The 7,876-nt window shown below is 32.5% G+C and overlaps 1 non-coding gene across 1 annotated transcript; it reads left to right on the top strand.

Moving 5' to 3' along the window:
* The first annotated feature begins 1,773 nt into the window (after positions 1-1,773).
* Positions 1,774-1,936, top strand: LOC115892280. The gene has a single exon (XR_004052178.1). It is a non-coding gene; the product is annotated as a U1 spliceosomal RNA (small nuclear RNA).
* The last annotated feature ends 5,940 nt before the right edge of the window (positions 1,937-7,876 follow it).

Raw genomic sequence — 7,876 nt, forward strand, 5'->3', positions numbered from 1 at the left:
GAGACTGAAGCGAAGTTACAAAGTTACATTCTGTGCAGATGAAGACTTGGCCCATGACCAGTCTGATTGATTGAGGGAGGGGACCGATCAGAGGTGCTTTCCATTTTTTGTCTGTGATGCAGTGGAATGGGAGGGGGTGTTGCAAAGGGAGTAGCCTCTGATCCCTTTGTTACTTGAGTGTAGAGAGGTGAGGTTTTACTTTTGATTCAGTTTTAGGGAGTCAGTGCGCATCGGCCTTAGGTTCTTTGCTTCCAGACCATATTGTCCTGTCTCAATATGAGTTACAGAATTAAAAGTTTAGTACAAGTATTAAACCTTAGAGTTGTGAGGCTAAACGGGAGAATTGAAGGTTGGAAGATAAGAGTTAGACAATCAGAGAACAAGTCACTAGTTTCTGCCTGAAGTACTTCCTGCCTAAGTACCTGCAGAGGAAAAGCTAAGAAAATCCAATTTCATAAGAGGACTGTGAAGGGAAATTCCTAAAGAATTTGAGAGGAAGCTACTATTGCTGTATAACTCTTGCCTTTATTTTGATCTGGGGTCACTGCTGTTTGTCAGATTATTAGCAATTGGGTAGACAAGACAGACATAGAGTGGAGGAGTTCAAAAACAATCTGAAATCTACCAGGTACCCTTGGGTCTCTCTGCCATCTATGTGACCACAAAAACCCACTTAGAGGGTAATGGTGGTTACCTCACTTCTCAAATCTTCCACAAGTTTCTCTTTAGGTCAACTCTAATCAAGAACCCAACAAAAAAGGGATTCTAGGCCATGTAGTTCCCTACTTAACCAAGTGGCCAATAGAAAAAATATAGTCTAGATGAGTAAGAGCTAGATGATAATGATTTTAGGAATAAGAGAAACAATCTAGAGACACAGAGGCCTGATGAGTGCTGTATGCATCATTTTTATTAATTTTCTAATAAAGTAAACCCTTATTTATGTGCATCATTTTATGAAAACACTTATGTTTTAGTTTGGTTTTTGAGAGAAGTGGATTAAGCATTAAGCATTTGAATAAATCACATAAAATTTTTTAAAAAGAAGCAAAAGTTATTAATATCATCATAAACACAGATGATAAAAGGGAAATATCTACTTGCATTTTTGAGTTTTTAAATGAACACTGAAAAGTAGAAGAACAATTTAAGGGTTAAGAAATGATGGTTAAGAGGGTTAGCAATTCAGACTTCTGGATATATTTTATGGAAGCTAACATGATCCTGAATTAATTTTCCTCAGAATCTGAAGGCCACATAGTGTTTGCCTTCCTCTGGACAATTTCTTTTTTGTTTTGGGCCATGAAACAATTCATAGATTCACACCATTGCAAAAAGTTCTTATGCATAGTGGGAATAATTATTATGTGGCTTATGCAATTAGGAGCTTTAGAAAGAGTAAGGTCATGCTGATATAATAGGATAAGTATTTATTTGATATTAAGTTCAATTGATAGTGCATCTTCTTTCAATTTTTAAATTTTCTTTCCTTTCTTTCTTTCTTTCTTTCTTTCTTTCTTTCTTTCTTTCTTTCTTTCTTTCTTTCTTTCTTTCTTTCTTTCTTTCTTTCTTTCTTTCTTTCTTTCTTTCCTTCTTTCTTTCCTTCTTTCTTTCCTTCTTTCTTTCCTTCTTTCTTTCTTTCTTTCTTTCTTTCTTTCTTTCTTTCTTTCTTTCTTTCTTTCTTTCTTTCTTTCTTTCTTTCTTTCTTATTTCGCTGTTGTTTCTAGGCTCTATAATGACTTAGGCAAGTTATTAATTAAAATGTTGATTATTATACTTATCTGGAAACGGAGATACCATAATTATGAAGGTGGTTTTTCCAGGGTGAGGCTTATCCATTGAACTCTGGGTGTGCTGACCCCTATGATTTCCCCAAATGTGGGAAATTCCAATGCACAATTTGTGGTGGTGGTGCAGGACTGCGTTCCTACTCTCCCCAGTTTTATTTTTTCAATATTAAAATTAAATTTAAAACATAAAAAATAAAAATGTTGATTACTATAAATGGGATGTGAGACTTTTAAAACATCACTTTTGTACTTACATAGCTATATTAAACAATAAATTGTGTAAGAAACCAGTCTATGCAAAAAAGTAGAGACAACTACCTCATAAAATGAATGCTTTTATTTAGGCAAGAAGAAATTGTACCATTTGAATTTTGTCTAATATTGATGAAAATATCACTGAGAAATCTCAATACTGTAAGTTTTAACTCATTTGATCAATTGAAATGGAACCAAAAACAAACAAAAAATCAATAAAATATCATGGGAAATAAGTTAGTATGTAATTTAAAATTTACATTGCTAATACAATGGTAGCAGTATCAGATCATCACTTGACTTTCTTTCTACTTTCAAAGAGTATAAACATAAAATCATCGTAATTTAAAAACCTCATGAATATTTCACAAATCAGATGTAGGTTATTATGATAATGAGCAAGAAAAGAAGATTTGCTCATATTTATAATTTTTGATGAAATAAAATTATCCCTTTTACTTTCTGCTTTTGTTTCACACATCTCCAAACAACTATAATACTATTAGCGCCTATATCAATTTTTTCAGTAATATAGTAAACACTAAAAAGAACTAATGCAGTCAATGAACTAATTTTATTTAACAATGGTAGGAAGAGAAACCTTTTATGCAACTTTAACAACTGTTTGCTCTTAATCTCTTTTCTGTTTATATCACGCTTCTAAGAAAATAATATATGACATAAGATATACTAAAATATTTTTAATCTAGAAGGAAGAGTTTCACACAAAACATACCACAACCTCCCAATAAAGTACAGATATAAAGTCAATTTTTATATAAATCCATGGAGTGTTTTAAGTTATGGTTGATGGTGAGCGCAATCTCTACTCATATATTATTGAGAATATTTGAAAAGATAATCCAATAAGGCTGTAGTAAATTCCAGCTAAAAAGCATGTTTAAAAATGCATGCTATGAAACAGTATTACCATATTATTTTATGTACACCTCCAGCAGCTCCTTTAATATTGTTTTGCTAAATATAATGTACATAACTATCAGCAGACACAGTATCTCTTATAACCTTCAATCACATTTGCCTAAACATTTAAAATCTTAAAATCCATTTAAGAAATATGTATCAAGTGCTTACTCTACCATGCACTTTTCTAAGTGTTTGATATAAATCAGTAAGTGAAACAAACAAACTCTTTGGCTTATAATCTTGCATTCCAAATATAACTTTAAAATTTCGACCTAGAATTTTTTCACCTTCAATTCATTCTTACTAAAAATCAAAACAGTCGTTTTTAGTAAAGGTATTACTCTTCTTGCCTTCTCAGTTTTGTAGAGTACTAAGATTTTCAGTGCTGAGAAATTCAGCTATTCAAATTTCTAATCTTTTTTACATTTTCTTTTGAAATTGGTTTACAATTCTGTTAAAATATCATTTTTTATCATTATTGTTTTTACAATTATATTTCATCATTATTTTCACATCCATTTTAGTAAATTGAATTTCCCTTTTCCTCTAATTTACTCAATTGTTATTTCAGCCATTAATTTATTTAATGACCATTTGTTAAACATCTGTATTCTGTGTGACATATTATGACTGAACTATTACAATAGTTTCCTAATGGCTCTCCTTATCTCTTTTCGTTTCCAATGAATTCCACAAGTTATTGCCAGTAATTTTTTGAAACTAATAATAGTTTTATTAATGTTAACTTCCCTTCCATCAACTATCAATGACACCCATGTGCCAGCAGGGTAAAGTTCGTAGCTATTAATTGATCTTCACATTTTCTTGTCCCAATGCCTGTTTTAACTTTATAACTCTCTTCACTTACAGGAAATTTTGTCACACTAGAATGATCTATTCAGTCCTCAAATGTGCCTTTCCAGCTTTGTCTTTTCCATGGATTTTTTTTTTTTTTCTAATGCAAAAGTACTCTTCCCACTCTTCTTTCTATAAAAAGCTTGTAATCCACTCAAATTCAAGCTTAAAACCTACTTCCTTCATGAAGTCTTTTCTAACCACTTGAACAGTCTGATCTATCCCATTTCGGTGTCACTTAACATCTTATTTTATACTTAATTTCATATGGCTTGCATTTCTATCTATTTATATGTATTGCTATTAATTTAAACTTTGTCTTAGTCCTAAATTAGGTTTATCTACAAGTTTATGTGTAAACCACAGACAAAATGACAAAAATTATTAAGTGAGAAATTTGGCATCTTACGTAAATAAATTTTGAAAAAAGGAAATAAGGATAAAAAAATTTTAGGACAAGAAAATGTCACATGCTATCATAAACTTGACTGCAAAATTCAAGTAACTCAGAGAAAGAGTTTCATGATTGGGAATTTGATAGCAATGTAATAATATATCTAAAATATCACCCAGAATTACCACTCTGTTATTGAAATCAAGGAAAAAAGGATTCTTATGCATCCTCATAGAAAGTGCAGTGTGTAATTATTGAATAACACTGTCAATCATAAAATACAGAAATTCGTTGCTAAGATTTTTTAATATTAATTTTTCAAACTAGGATAATTAAACCCGGTCAAAATGTATCTCTGTAAATAATATTGCAGTGTGATTATCTTAGTCTTTTCTGTGCTGCTTTAAAAGAATACCTGAGACTGGGTAATTTATAATCAACAGAAATGTATTTATTAGCATTCTGGAGGCTGGGAAGCCCAAGATCAAAAGACTGACACCTATGAGGGCTTGCTGCATCATCTCGTGAGAGAAGGCAAAAGGTCAAGATATCAAAATCACAACCTCAAGCCCTTTTATAATCAGCATTAATTCATTCGTAAGGGTGGCCATCATGACCTAAACACCACTTAGTAGCCTCCACTTCCAACATTATCACACTGGAGATTAAGTTTCCAATACATGCTTTTTGGGAGATACATTCAAACCATAACCGGCTTTAAACTCAATCTGTTTCATAAATGCAGTTGTTACATAACATGGATAACACTAATAAAAACTTTAGTATTATCCATAGAAGATAAAATATATATCCTTCAAAATTATATTACATAATAAATTTTAATAGCTATTTGAGATCAATTTATGCCCTACATGCTGTCAATGGAATTTCAACATATGAAAAATGTGACTGATCTTTAATTTTAAGAAAAGAATTCTTAATTGCAGAGGAAATTGTGTGAATAAATGCTGTTTTAGAATATTTGGATTTAAAAAAATAAAAAATGATACAAAATAAAATTTAAGTTTAATTTAACATATTGAAAGTTATAATTTTTTGAATGATGTTTAAGTGATATAATAACAGCAACAACGACAGTATTTTGGATCTAAAAGACTAAGCAAAAACTATCGGAGCATAAAAAACAAATTGAAAAAAGGAGATAAGACATGTAAATACAATACGTTTTGTATTTTTTTATGTATTTGAGAAATATGGTAGCTATTAGCACTTTCGTTGTTTAAATGACTAACAATAATAGGAAAATCTAAAACCAATTATTTATCTCCAATTGCAGAGTTGAGTAAAAAGATAAAATTAAAACAAGGTGACTTGTAGAAAAAGATAGAAATTTAAAAAATAAAAACGGAAAGACTTTTTTAAAAAATCAAAACACAGAACACCTAAAGCAAGCTAAGATATATAAGTTTCAAAAAATAAGTATATCTACTAAAATAAAATCATTTGAAATATACCTTTAAAACGTATGAAATTATTAAAGATTTACCTAAAATAAAATATTTTTTAAAAGTTTAATGTAAAGGCAGTTCAAACATACAATAAACAAATTCAGAGGCCGGGCACGGTGGCTCAAGCCTGTAATCCCAGCACTTTGGGAGGCCGAGACTGGCGGATCACGAGGTCAGGAGATCGAGACCATCCTGGCTAATACGGTGAAACCCTCCCCCCCCCCCGCCCCGCCCCCGTCTCTACTAAAGAATACAAAAAAACTAGCCGGGCGAGGTGGCGGGCGCCTGTGGTCCCAGCTACTCGGGAGGCTGAGGCAGGAGAATGGCGTAAACCCGAGAGGCGGAGCTTGCAGTGAGCCGAGATCCGGCCACCGCACTCCAGCCTGGGAGACAGAGGGAGACTCCAACTCAAAAAAAAAAAAAAAAAAAAAAAACAAATTCAGAAAAAATAAAATCCTGGGTCAAGATATTAATATCATACAAATTTAGAATTCATGATAAAAAGCATCAAATTGAATAAAAGAAGTAATTCTTTAGTTGTGGAAGGGAATAATTCAATAAAAATATATAAATACAGCAAAGAGGCAATATATGAAGATAACAATGAAAATGTAAGGCCAAATTGAAAACAAAATCATCATAAATGATCATCATACTACTGACATTTTTTACACCAAGTGGAGAAAACTAGACAAACTGTTTTTTTTGTTTGTTTGTTTGTTTGTTTGTTTTGTTTTGTTTGAGATGAGTCTTACTCTGTCGCCCAGGCTGGAGTGCAATGGCGCGATCTCGGCTCACTGCAACTTCTGCCTCCTGGATTCAAGCCATTCTCCTGCCCCAGCCTCCTGAGTAGCTGGGACTACATGCACGTGCCACATTGCCGGGTTAATTTTTTGTATTTGTGGTAGAGACAGGGTTTTACCGTGTTAGCCAGAATGGTCTGGATCGCCTGACCTCGTGATCCGCCTGCCTCAGTCTCCCAAAGTGCTGGGATTACAGGCGTGAGCCACAACTCCCAGTCGACAATCTTAATGATATATACACAAGCATATCTTCCAAAGCAAAGTCAGGAATAGGATGCATGTTTAAGATAAACTAAGGCATCTGTTCTATATATTATTAAACAATTTACAAATAATTAACACTAAGTTAATTTTTGTTCTAAGTTAAACCAGTATGTTCCTCTGCCAAAAGGGAAATGTGAAAAGGCTATGTCAGACTTTCCATACTGAAATCACCTCATCAAAATTGCATGCACCTAGAGATGTTCAAGGTGAGCCTCATGTTTTGCCTATTTGTTAGCAATTTGTTTTTTTTTTTTTTTCTTCACCTGAATTTGTATCTGACTTTTCAAATCTTTGAGATTGAGCATCTTCACCAGGATATGTTTGGTAGGAGATTAATTATTTTGCCTTTTTAGGTCGACCTGTGATCCACAGATTTAATTTTCCCGCATTTTAGTGAAACATTCTTTCATATCTTCAAATGCCTTTTCTGGTTTTCTTGTTAGTGTATTTCTTCAAACACACCTATCTAATCACCAATCTAATGGGTCAGCCACATCTATTCTTCATGTACATTATTTTTGATTAATTTCCTTCTTGTTACAGTGTATTTAATTCCAGCTGTTTTTCATCATTTATTATGAGTTTTACTCCCAGTAGTATTAATATAGTCCTATATTGATTAACAGTAGGGTTATATTCTGCAAAATGCATCATCATTAGGCAATTTTGTTGTGCAAACGTGATAGAGTGTACTTACTCTAACCTGGCTGGTATGGTCTACTACACACCTAGGTTATACAGTATAGCCTGTTGCTCTAGCCTACACATCTATAAAGCATGTTACTGTACTGAATACTGTAGGCAATTGTAACAAAATGGTGTTTGTGTGTCCAAACATATTTCAACATAAAAATGTACAGTAAAAATATGGTATAAAAAATAAAAAAAGGACACCTGTATAGGACACTCACCATTAATGGACCTTGTGTGGGACTGGAAATTGCTCTAGGTGAGTCACTGAGTGAATGGTGACTGAATATTAAAGCCTACGATATTGATAATAGTGTATGATATTAATGTACACTATTCTAGACTTTATAAACACTGTACACTTAGGCTATGCTGAATCATTAAAAATTATTTTTCTTTCTTTAATAAATTAATCTTAGCTTACTATGA

Source organism: Rhinopithecus roxellana, chromosome 1 (genome assembly GCF_007565055.1).
Source record: "Rhinopithecus roxellana isolate Shanxi Qingling chromosome 1, ASM756505v1, whole genome shotgun sequence".
Taxonomy (NCBI): domain Eukaryota; kingdom Metazoa; phylum Chordata; class Mammalia; order Primates; family Cercopithecidae; genus Rhinopithecus; species Rhinopithecus roxellana.